A 12,934-nucleotide genomic window follows, 5' to 3' on the forward strand; every position below is an offset into this window, starting at 1 on the left:
CACAGACGGAATTCCCCATCCAAAAGTTAATTTTAGAAAATTCTTAGAAGACTTACAGGACATGAGGTTAAGTTATCATTGAAATGGAGAAGAAGTAGAAAAAGTAGTTAGACAAATCGTAGGTCCAGATTGGCACATGATCAGTGGCAACTGGAATCCCCATGACGCAGAACACAAGCCACTCCCACATAGCAATGTGGAACTGGATAACAGAGTGAAAGGTCTAACAGACCGAATCTCTGAAAAATGGAAGCCTAGGGCAGACTGGACTTGCATTAATCAATGCATCCAACAAGAAAGTGAAACTGTTGACAGATTTTATGCTAGATTATTAGAGTGTTTTAATAACCATTGTGGAATGCAGGTACCTGAAGACCAAACACATGACTGCCCGTATGAGCAGCAGCTAAAGAATGCATTTTTGAAAGGCAGTATTTTGCCTATAAGCAGCTTTATTACAAAGCACATGGTAGACCATCATACAAGTAGATTACACTCACTACTTGAATATGCTAGACATGTCGAAAGGCATTTTAACAGTAAAAAGAAAAAGAAAGCCCAAGTATTTTCTGTAGAAGCTGGAGAAGAAGTTTATGTAGTACAGTCCGGGAAAAAGGGCAAGAAAAATGCCCAGAGAAACAATCTGATAAGCGATCAGAGGAGTTTGAAGAGAGAAAGAAAAGGGGTGAATGTTTTAAGTGCGGAAAAAAGGGACATTTAGCAAGTGATTGCAAGCAAAACAAGAAGGTAGCCATGGAAGATAAGGAGGGTGAGGACTGACTATATGATAGTCAAGAATCACTAGAAGGGAGTAACCAAGAAATGACAAATTCAAATATGATAGAGGGAGTAGAGGATGTGATAGAAGAAATAGAGGAAGTGCAAGAAATCACAGATGGTGAAGAAAGTGAAATTTTAGACTTAGCATTATTGAGCCTAGAGCTCTATTTAGCAGACACGAAACCGTAAGTTACACTTCTGGTAGAGGGGAGGGAAGTAAAATTCTTGTGTGACTCAGGGGCATCACGAACCCTGATACATCCTTCCAAACTACCAGAAAATTCAAAATCATTTGATTACATATTAGTGAAAGCAACTAATGGACAGCTGTATCGGGAGCCACTCTCCCATAACATAGCAATAACTGACCCTGTTTCGGGGATGACCCAGAAAAGCAAAATTGTTGTTTCTGCAAAATGCCCGGTAAACCTTTTGGGCAGAGATCTTATGCAGATATTTGGCATAGCAGTAGTTCCGACTATGCAAGGTATGGAAGCACAGTGACAAATGGATACTTTTGTGGTGCGACCGGAGGGCGAAACATTTTATTGGTATAGCCAGGACTTAGTCACAACTGGTCCAGGTGCAGTAACCGAAGAACTGATTAATGTAGCCATCAGTAAGTCCCCCTCCCTTGACACTGATAAACAGCATTTGTTGCACTGTACTCTGTATTATTGTAGCACACCAAGACCTGATAAGGAATATGAGCAAGAACTGTTCAAAAACCATGCAAGCAGATTAGTATTACGTAATCTGTACTGGGACACAGAAGGGAACAGTGTAGTTAGCTGTTCATTGCCCCAGGAATTCTTTGCACTCTATAAATCTAATCAATTACCACATGTCAGTTTAACTAAGGACAAGAATGTTTAATGGGCAGACCTAGGAGAAAAAGTCACAAAGTGGGAAAAACAGATGGAGTTAGAATTGTCAGAACAGGGAGTACAGAAGCAGAAGTTAAACTGGATAACACAGACACACCCAGCTGTACACTTGCAGTCTGGCGAGGACAGATGATTAGCACTCTTACTAGAAGAGGAAGAAAATGCCTTTTGGAGCATACCAGAAACTCTCTGGTCAACAGGGAAATTAGATGTAGGACTAATTCGTACAGCAGGACCAGTTACTATTATGCCAAAATCAGAATTTAGACCACAAAAGAGACAGTAACCCTTAAGGAAAGATGCAGAAGTAGGAATCAAACCTATAACAGCAGCTTTACTTAAGGAAGGAGTACTGGTAGAATCTCCCGATTCACCATGTAACACACCCTTATTTCCTGTCAGGAAAGCAAATGGAGAATGGCGTATGGTCCAAGATTTACAAGCTGTAAATGACGCAGTAATACCTAGAGCACCTACGGTGCCAGATCCGCACACCCTATTGAATGATTTGAAGCCTCAACTGAAGTATTTTTCTGTGGTAGATATTAGCAATGCGTTCTTTTCGATACCAATACACCCTGACAGCCAACATTGCTTTGCATTCACATTTCAGGGGAAAAGGTATACATACATGCGACTACCACAGGGGTATTGTGAAAGCCCAACAATATTCGCACAAGAGATGGCAAGCAACTTGGCGGGATTTAGCCCACCAAGAGGCAGTCAGATTTTACTTTATGTAGACGATATCCTGCTGGCAGCCCCCACCCAGCAAGAATGCAGAGAAGATACCATAGCATTACTACAATTTCTAGCCACTCAAGGACATAAAGTAAACAAAAACAAGTTGCAGCTTTGGAGAAAGCAGGTTAAATACCTGGGATATGTAATATCTAAAGAAGGCAGAACATTAGATGAAGATAGGAAAACAGCAATTTTACAAGCACCCAAACCGACTACCAAGAAGGAAATGATGTCCTTCCTGGCTACGACTAATTTCTGTCGGAGTTGGATTCCAAACTATGTCTTGGAGTCTGCTCCACTGACCAACTTGATATACAAGAAGCCTATGGCAGCACAAGATTTATTACAATGGACACCAGAAGCAGAATCAGCTTTCTGCAAACTAAAACAATTGATAGCATCCTCATTAGTTTTAGGATTACCAAGCTATCATAAACAGTTTTTCCAAATTGTAGATTGTAAGCAAGGCTATATGACATCAGTGTTAACACAGCAACATAGGGATAAATAATGCCCCATAGCTTACTATTCATCACAGCTGGACCCAGTGGTGCGATCCTTGCCCCACTGTGCACAAGCAGTAGTCGCAGCTGCAATGGCAGTACAGGCTTCGGCCTCAGTAGTGTTGTTCCACCCTCTCACATTGAGAATGCCTCATGCAGTCGTGATTATTTTACTGCAAGAAAAAGTAGCATATCTTTCTCCTGCTAGACATCTCTCCTGTATGACTATACTCTTGAGCCAACCTCATATGAGAATAGAATGATGTACAACTTTGAATACGTCTACCTTGCTCCCAACCCCTGCGGTTGGCACACCACACAGCTGCCTACAGGAGATTGAGCAAAAGACACTGCCTAGAAAAGATCTAATGGATGTTCCCTTGGATGATGCCGAGGTGACATATTACATGGACGGCTCATGCAGAAGGGGTCCTACAGGGCAGAACCTAGTGGGGTATGCAGTAGTTTCTGATACTGAGATTTTAGAAGCAAAGTCTTTACCACACAACTTATCTGCATAAGCAGCAGAATTGATTGCCTTAACATGGGCATGTACCTTGGCAAAGGGTAAATGTGTGAACATTTTTACTGACAGCCAGTATGCTTTTTCTACTGTACATGTTTTTACGCAACAGTGGAAGAATAGAGGAATGATCACATCTACTGGTAAACCGATTAATCATGCGCAGTTTATTTTAGATTTGTTAGAATCTATTCAGTTACCTCAGAAAGTAGCTATTTGTAAATGTGTAGCTCATACCAAGCAACAGGATAGGATTTCAAAAGGTAATGTGAGAGTTGATACAGCTGCAAAGCAGGCAGCTTCAGCTTCAGAAATATTTCTTTTGAGTGAGGAATTACAACCTTCTGAGATTTTAGATTTAGAAATGTTAAAAACAATGCAGGCACTTACTACAAAAGTAGAAAAACAGAAATGGATAAAATGAGGAGCAATTCTTGAGAAAGGGCTGTACATCTCCAAAGAAGGAAAACCAATTTTGCTGTCTAATTTGTTTAGATATGCAGCTTTGTTGAGCCATGGACCGTGCCATGTCTCAACAGGGGGGATGGTACAGTTAGTGAATCAAGTGTTCACAGCATATGGATTTACAAACTACACAAATAATTTTTGTGCAGCATGCCATGTTTGTAACAAGCATCATGCACAAGGGACATTGAAGCCTAAGCAAGGGAGTTTCCCAACACCACCGTACCCGTTCCATACTATCTGTATGGATTTCATAGAACTAAACAAATGCGAAAATAAGAAGTATTGTCTTATCATTATAGATATGTTTTCCAAATGGGTGGAAGCTTTTCCGACCAAAAATCCAGATGCAGTTAATGTTGCAAAAGTCCTTGTTAGAGAAATTATTCCTAGATTTGGCATAGCGGAAAAGATCTACAGTGACAATGGCACACACTTTGTAAATCAAACTATACAACAGTTAAGCCAATATTTCGGAATTTCCTTAAAGAAACATTGTGCATACCACCCACAATCCGCAGGACTAGTAGAGAGGCATAATGGGGTTTTGAAAAACAAACTTAGAAAATTAACTAGTGAGACACAAAAGAACTGGGTGCACTGCCTGCCTCTGGCATTGTTGAGCATGAGAACTGTTCCGAATGCAAAAGGGTTAACTCCTTTTGAAAAATTATTTGGGAGGGCATATTATATACCTCAATGGAAACCTCTCATGCCTGCAGACCAGGAGGCAGACAGTTCACTCACAGAATACATGAGACGACTTTTAAGTATTAAACTACTTTTGCAGTTAAATTCTGTTTCAGATAAAGAACAAACCAGACCATCGGAAGCAGCAGTAGTCCCAGGCATGTGGGTCTGGGTGAAAGTCATCAAGAGAAAGAATTGGACATCACCAAAGTGGGAAGGGCCATACCAAGTGCTACTGTCAACACCCACTGCAGTCAAGATCGCAGAGCGAGCATCCTGGATTCATCTGACACACTGTAAATTGGTTAAAAACTTTGAACTGGACAAAAAACTTGTTACAAAATGACCAGATATGGAGCAAATAGAAATACAGAACAACTTCAAAAGTATAGCGTGATCATTCTGTTAACTATACTGATAACATTAATCATTTTGCTGTGGCCTTTCCTTTTTCCAGCCACACGAGCTGAACTGAATAAACGAGATGAGTTACTCATAGACTGGCATCCAAACTTTAACACTTACCAAGCAATTAAATATGTGTATGCTGAATTTGCACAGCTATACCAACAGCATACGGGGGATTGTTAATGACTGCTGTCCCCCTAGGGGTCAATGAGACCTGGGAAAATTTGATTTTTGATACTACGACTGTGAAACCACAAGAGAAAATAGCATTGTACCTGCCTGTTACACAAAAGCGCATTGTATGTTTTTACAAAAATTATACTGTTCAGGTGGGTTGGAGCAATTGTAATGTGACTGTTCCTTACAAATGTGATATCAAAGCTAATAATGCAGGTTATATTTGTGACACAAACTATGACTCATATTTTGAATTAATGTACAAAACGGTTGATGAGGTACAAAGTAATCATTTTCTTTTTAAACAACTATCTATCATTGATAAGAAAATGTTTCATGCAGGGCAAGTATATATTAATACTAAAGTAGAGAATTGTTATTTTGTGTGTGGGAAAAAGGCATACAAATAGTTACCTGAGAATTGGTCCGGCAGTGGTTTTTTTGGGTTACCTGGTTCCGGCCATACGACACACTGCAGTTTTGCCTCAGGGAAGAATTCGAAATGTCAGAGAGATCACCAAGAAACCTGGAAATCCAATCAAGAGACCTGAGAATCCAATGGGATGAACTGAAGCAGGCTGGAGAAACCATAACTCCGTAAAAAACAAAGATAAACTAACACACATGGACTTGAGTGACACTATTATATCATGGGCAGGTATAGCCCTTGCATATGGCGCAGTGAAATCGATTTGGGAGCTGAGAAAACTGTCCAAACTTCTCGAAGTAATGAGTAATGCAACTTTTTCTGCTCTCGAATTAGTAACTGATGAACTGAATGCTATGAGAACTGTGGTACTTCAAAACCGCATGGCTCTCGACTTCACCCTCGCAGCGAAAGGTGGTACATGCACTTTAATAAAAGAGGAGTGCTGTTCGTATATTCCTGACAACGAGCATGAGATAAATGACTATCTTGATGTGATTCAGCAAGTGTCGGCCATGACCAAACCAAGCCCAAACCCACTGACGGATTTTTTCCAGAATTTGTTTGGGGGGGTGGGGTAGCATCCTAATGAACATCCTGATTGCCATTTGTGTGGGATTACTCCTATTAGGAGTGTGTGTTTGTTGTGGTATTCCTTGCATGAAAAGATTGATCAAAGATTTTATAGACATGCCAGTTTTTGAGATTTTGTATCAAAGTACTGAAATTGAAGAACTGTTGAAAAATGAAACACTTTCATAAGTTTAAACTGAATGACTCTCTTAACTGCAAATTCTGAACAGAAAGAGGTTAGGAGAAGAAGCAAATTGTTTATGCTTTTGAAAATAGAATAAAAAGTATTAGGGGGAAAGTGTTAGAAAAATATGTATTAATGTATATGTTTAGTGCTTATTAGAAGCTAAAAGGGTTAACACATTTCATTCTATTTTATGTACAGCTTAGTTTTGTATAAAACTACGGATGTTTTCTGAAACTGCAAGATGCTCTCTGATCTAGTATTTGCTAGCACAGCAAAATTCATGTTTATGCCTTTTGGAAATTTATTGAGAAGCAGGTAGGTCAGGAAAATAATTAATAGAACAATACTGTTTTCTATAATGTTATTGAACTTGAACAATCAGCTCTATTCGTGTTATGAGAACATGCACAGCTGCAGAAAAGATAGATACAGTTGAACAAAGACTGTTTGAAGAAATTAACTATAATCTGTACTTGCTTTGTGCTTGAATTAGCCATAGTACCTTGAATGGTAACATTGCATAGTGAGAAGTTGTATCTGACCGGTGGTCATCATGGCCACTTTGTTTTTCTTAGGAAGTTTTTTTGTAAACTTGATATGCCAGCAGAAAATCATAGACAAACAGCTGCTATGAAATAATATTGGAAGAACTTGTGATTTATTATGTCAGCTTAGTAGGCAACGTCTTGTAAGAAATGTATAAGAATCGCTTCACTTCTTGATTCTAGTTAGACAAACTCTGCATTAACATGTTTTTGTCTCCTTGCTGCAAGATTAAAGTGCCTTAACCTGAACCTGAAGTGTGTTGATCTTTTTGAAGTTGTTTTTCCGTTGACAAACAGATAATGTTTTTTTGTGTTATTTGGATCCATCTGTGAGTATATGATAGGTCAGTACTTCTGAAATAAGCCAAGCCAGGGATCTTGGGTAGATTTTTCTGTATGCAACATAACTGTGTTTATTGCCTTTTTAAATTTTCCTTGTGTGTACCCACCTATATATATATATATATATATATATATATATATATATATATATATATATATATATATATATTATGCCTACATGTCCAGTATTTTCTTTATTATTCAAGTAAAGTTTATTTACCATTAAGCTTTTATGAGTGGTATTTATTTTATTTTATTTATGTATTTATTTAAAAGAAAATTTAGACACAGTTATTTATCTGAGAAGAGAGTAATCATTACACTTTTATTTAATAAACTGTGTCGCACACATCTTCCATAAGACTACTTAGACTGATCACCAATGAATGAGATATTAATTTGTGCATTTCATATTTGGCTTGATTGCAGAGCATCCAGTGACTGGAAGTTTTTGACTTTATGCATAGTAGTGTCAGTATTACCAGGTCAGTAAGAAAGCTTGGAGGAAATGAAAAATTCTGCCTGCTTCCCATGGGTGTGTGTGTCTGTGTGTGTGTGTGTGTGTGTGTGTGTGTGTGTGTGTGTGTGTGTGTGTGTGTGTGTGTGTGTGTGTGTGTGTGTGTGTGTGTGTGTCTGTGTGTGTGTGTGTGTCTGTGTGTGTGTGTGTGTGTGTGTGTGTGTGTGTGTGTGTGTGTGTGTGTGTGTGTGTGTGTGTGTGTGTGTGTGTGTGTGTGCTTCATTGGAAGAAACCCTGAATAGCATTTGGTGTAGAAGGTTAAAGCTGTAAGCTGTAGTTCCTGAAGTACAGGGTTTGATATCTTCCATCTTTAGAAAGTCACTTAACTACATATTGCTCCTTTGTTGCCCCTGAAAATGGACTGTGACTCCAGTGGATCCACCTGGTTAAGTAATGGGTGCTTACATCTTAATCTAGTCTGTATCTATCCACTTAGTTATTGTTGTTTTTTACATGAGATCATGCAAGAAAGCACATGCTTGAGCATTTTTCTTTCTGTCTGTTCTTTCCATAACCATTCACATTCTACTTTCCAAAATCCACTTAATCAAGCTCCTCTAAACATAGACTCTTTTCTTGTTGCATACTGTCTCCAATATTTGGCTCCTTTCTATGTCTATCTATGCTCTGTTCTACTTTGCAACTACAATCTTTATTGTTCTCTGATACTGATTTGCAATGTAAGTAAATGTTTTTTTTTCTTTTAAATTGGTCTACCTTGAATCTACTTTGTATTTGCAGTTGTGAACAATTATCAATGCAATTGTATAGCTGTAAGATAATCTCCTGCTTTTGCTAACATTTCTTAAAATGTGTACCTTGTATTAACTTGTTCTGCTAGGAAAATTATTGTAACACTTTTTCTCTATTGTGTACTTTGTTTTTTCTGTATTAAGTAAAGGAGCTTTTTTCACTTGTCTTCCACTGAAATTGGTTTGCTTTTGCTGTCCCAGTAAGACTATCCCACTAAACAAATGTATTTAAGTTTTCTTGTGTGCCATTTCAGAGAGCTCAGGCCTGACAAAGTATAAATACCATGAAAATATTGTGCTTCCATTACATTAGCATAAAACCTAATTCCTCAAAACCTGCTCTTCCAGCATTATTTGCTGGAGTTTGCATCAACATCCAAAATAATCTAGAAACTGCTTCAAGAGTTTAATCAAAACAGAAAGTAAAATAATGGTGGCACACATATAAAACAGACTGCAAAAAACAATGATGCAATGCTACTACTACTACTAATAATAATAACAATCACGATACATTTTTCCCAGGGGGCTGCACTCTCCAACCCACAACACGTATTCTGATATTGCACCGACTCACAGAAAGAGCAACTCACACATTACAGTATATAATTCTATTTTCTTCTTTTTCAGAGTTGCAGTGGTCTTAAGGATGCAGTGTCTGATGAATTTCATGAGCAGAGGTAACTTGGCCAAAATACTAAGAGAAGACACATGCTGTAGAAAACCTACGCAAAATATCCCACATGATCAAAATGGACTTAGATTACCAAAAACAAAATCAGATATCATATGCTAAGTGAAGAAGAAGAAACAGCTATAAATCAAACAGACAAAATATTTAGAAGGAATTGGGTAGTAGTTTATATACAGTTTCTCATAGTAGTATTCATAAATTATAACTCTTTCAGTTGTAGTACGTAATACTGTAACTCTGTATTTGAATTTCAAATGAGTGCAGTGAATGGGAAGGTCATTTTGGGCAAAGAGAACTCTGATGTCATATGGCAGTAGCTATTTTCCTTTAGCAGCCTATGCACCACATGGAATCAAGCAATCAAGGACTGAATCATTAAGGATTGTCTTTTTCATCTACAGAGCATAATGGCATAATGCTGTACTTATCTATATTTCTACTATAATTGGATCATGACAGACAGTGCAAATATAGTGTGGCCATATAAAGAACACGGGAGTGTTAAAATTATGGGCTTGCAGCTGCTTTGATGTCTACTTTGTCATGTGCACAGGGATGAGTTTGCCTAGAGCAAAACAAGCATCTCCACCTTGCTGTGTGACAGTCTTGAAATCCCAAATGTAGCCAACATGATTAAGAATGAAGAGTCAGTTTGCTGCACATGTAGGTCCTTACAGAATTTAAATCCATTGTAATGGACCAAAATACTTAAAGCTGACCATGTTGCATACAAAGTGATCCGTTTTTAGTACAGTAACCTAAGCACATAGTAATACAATAACTATCACTTTAGGGGAACTATAAACAATTATATAGCATTATACTGCCCCCATGAATTCAGTTTGACTTTACCATATCAATATAAGCAGGTCTATGGTGTTTTATCATGACATAGTCAAAATGGTGTTTATATTGACTAATGAAAATTTCTCTCTAGGTATAGAGAAAATCTGCCTACTCTTCTTCGAGAAATATAACTATAAACATATGAGATAAAATTTGAACATGTTGGCTACTTAAGTATATATTAGATGAATGTATTAGTGATAAAGCAGGAATTTTAATATCCCACTTAAGCAAATCCTGTAGGTCTTGGCAATTTTTTTTCCTTATGTGAAATTTTGGCATAATTTTGATGCTGGTAGAGGGGCTGATATCTGGGGCAGGAAAATGAACAAATAATGTGACGTATTATGAAAAATTGCACAGAGTGTGGCGCACATGCCATGGCCATTTCAAAGGCACATGTAGTACTGTTGTATAAGTAGGCAAAATTATACAGTTGGCATTGTATGCTAATGACTATATAATGATATGGAAATAAATAAGGCTATGCAAATAATGCAGATAAGCTCCACTGTGAATGCAAAAGAGGGTAAACAATATACTGTCTCAATGTATTAGTGTATAAAATACTGCACAATCAGTCATGGCAGCCCATGTGTTTATACACAGGGATTGTTCAGTAAACAGGGAGAGAGACTGCACTATGATGCTAAATGAGGCAGCCATTAAAGCTAAGCAGTGCTTGTTAGAGGCCATTGTTGTAGCCATTCTCCATGATGGGGTACATCTTTGACATTTTCATTTCAGAATGATCCAGCCACTCTTAACAGAGCATCATTTCTTATTACAGTGAGACAGCCAACTGCTATTATGTAGACAGACACACAAAATGACATCTGGTAGATAGATGCCATACTCAAATGAAGTTCCATAGAATGCATGGACTATCAATCTCTATGGACAACAAGTTATGTGTACCTCTGCAAATTCTTTTGCAAGGAACTTCTGGTGACTATCAGCGAACTTATTGTGGTCATATCACTGCCATCTGCTTTGTGAATCCTTTACCAGTTGCTTAATGTGATGCTGCATTATGTGAGAGAGCATATGGAATTATCAAGGACCGCAGAGAAGAACACAGTACTAGCATTCTATGAAATAGCCTAGTTCCCACTATGCATGATGGGCTATTGTTTGCATCCTCATCACTGTCAAGACCCTGCCTAGTTCACATGGACAACAATACCTTAGTTGTAAAGATTTCAACTGCATCAATTGCCAAGTGATATGCAGTGTCACAGGGTTTCATAGACAATATACCTGTGTTCAATCCAGGCAACTCCCATCTGTCAATTGTCTGACTTTTACCTGCAATTTTATGGTAAGTTATTATCTGTGGGGACATCTTATTAGCAATTCTATATATGTCCCAGTGCCATGGATCTAGACTTCTGTACATAACTCACAGTGCATGGCTGACATGAAATGTAACTCTGCACTGTTTATGACCACAAACCCTTGTTAAGCATATTTGTGGACTTAGGAAGGCCCGCTTCTGTTTCTTAGATTTGTTTTTTCTATTGGCATGCAAGATTATTTGCTATCTGTGCAATTCTGCACAGTGTGATTGTAGTAGGACAGCCACCAAATGACCAGACAGACAACAGCCAGGGATGGAAGAAATGCCAGTTGAGGAGATGTCAGATAAATAGGAAGGTCATGTGAGGCAGAGTTGGATGCACTATTCTGCAGCACTGGGAAAGAGGAAGAGCCCAGTTCACAGCTACTGGCCAGATTAGACATAACAAAACAGCACTGAGCCTGCATTTCATTGCTGGAACCTGTGTTTTGAGAGACTGCTTTTCAATCTATCTGGAAATATACAGAGGTGAGTATATATTTTTTGGTTTTAGAGTTTGTACTGTCAATTGTTGCTTATAGTTTTTCAGATCTCTGCTGAAAGTGTTTTCCCCACCTCCCCCCATTTTCTGCTGTGTCTTCAGTTGGTATAACTGTTTTTTTACAGCTTGTGTGTTATCTAACTCAAGGATCACTTGCATGAAATTAGACATGTTAGTAACAGCCTGCATTTCATTGCTGGAACCTGTGTTCTGAGAGACTGCTTTTCAATATATCTGGAAATATACAGAGCTGAGTATATTTTTTGGTTTTAGAATTTGTACTGTTAATTGTTGCTTATAGTTTTTCAGATCTCTGCTGAAAGTGTTTTGTCCCACCCATCCTCCGTATTTCTGGCTTGTAGTTTAAATTTGGTGGCTTTTGCAGTTTCCCGCCCCACTGTAGATTTGATCTGGGACACTCGCTGCAGTCCCATCTCTTTACCACATTCTACCTAATAAACTCCTTCTGCACTTGCTTTTAGTCCTTTTTCATTTAATTGCATTTTTTTAAACTGTGTTTGGTCTAATATTGCTACATACTCAAGTGTGCTAGCTTACACTGCATGGGAATTGTTTTTACTGCTGTTTTAGCTACTTTTCTGTAACAAAAAAAAATATTTATATATATATATATATATATATATATATATATATATATATATATATATATATATATATATACTGTAAGCCTGTTTCCTACCGTTCCTGTAACTAGTGTTCCAGATACAGATTTGCTGTATCCAAGACTGTATGTAAACTTCTGAGCCCCCCAAGCCTTTCTGTGTTGGAGGGAAGCCTTCTAGCTTATCAGTGGGAGTGGTAAGCACTAGTTAACCTGTCTACCACATAAGGAGTGGTTCTGGCCCAGAAATTGTAGTTATTGGCTGTTTAGGCAATCTTTTCCATCTCTCTCAACTTTCTGATTTGAAAGCCTGCATTTGCACTTGTTTCTGTCCTGTAACCCATCTAGTACACATACAGATTCTTTGTTTTAGCACTTAAATTTGCTTATTCATGCTCAGCACTTGTTCAG

Source organism: Protopterus annectens, chromosome 8.part1 (assembly GCF_019279795.1).
Source record: "Protopterus annectens isolate FY-2018-M chromosome 8.part1, PAN1.0, whole genome shotgun sequence".
NCBI classification, from domain to species: Eukaryota; Metazoa; Chordata; order Ceratodontiformes; family Protopteridae; genus Protopterus; species Protopterus annectens.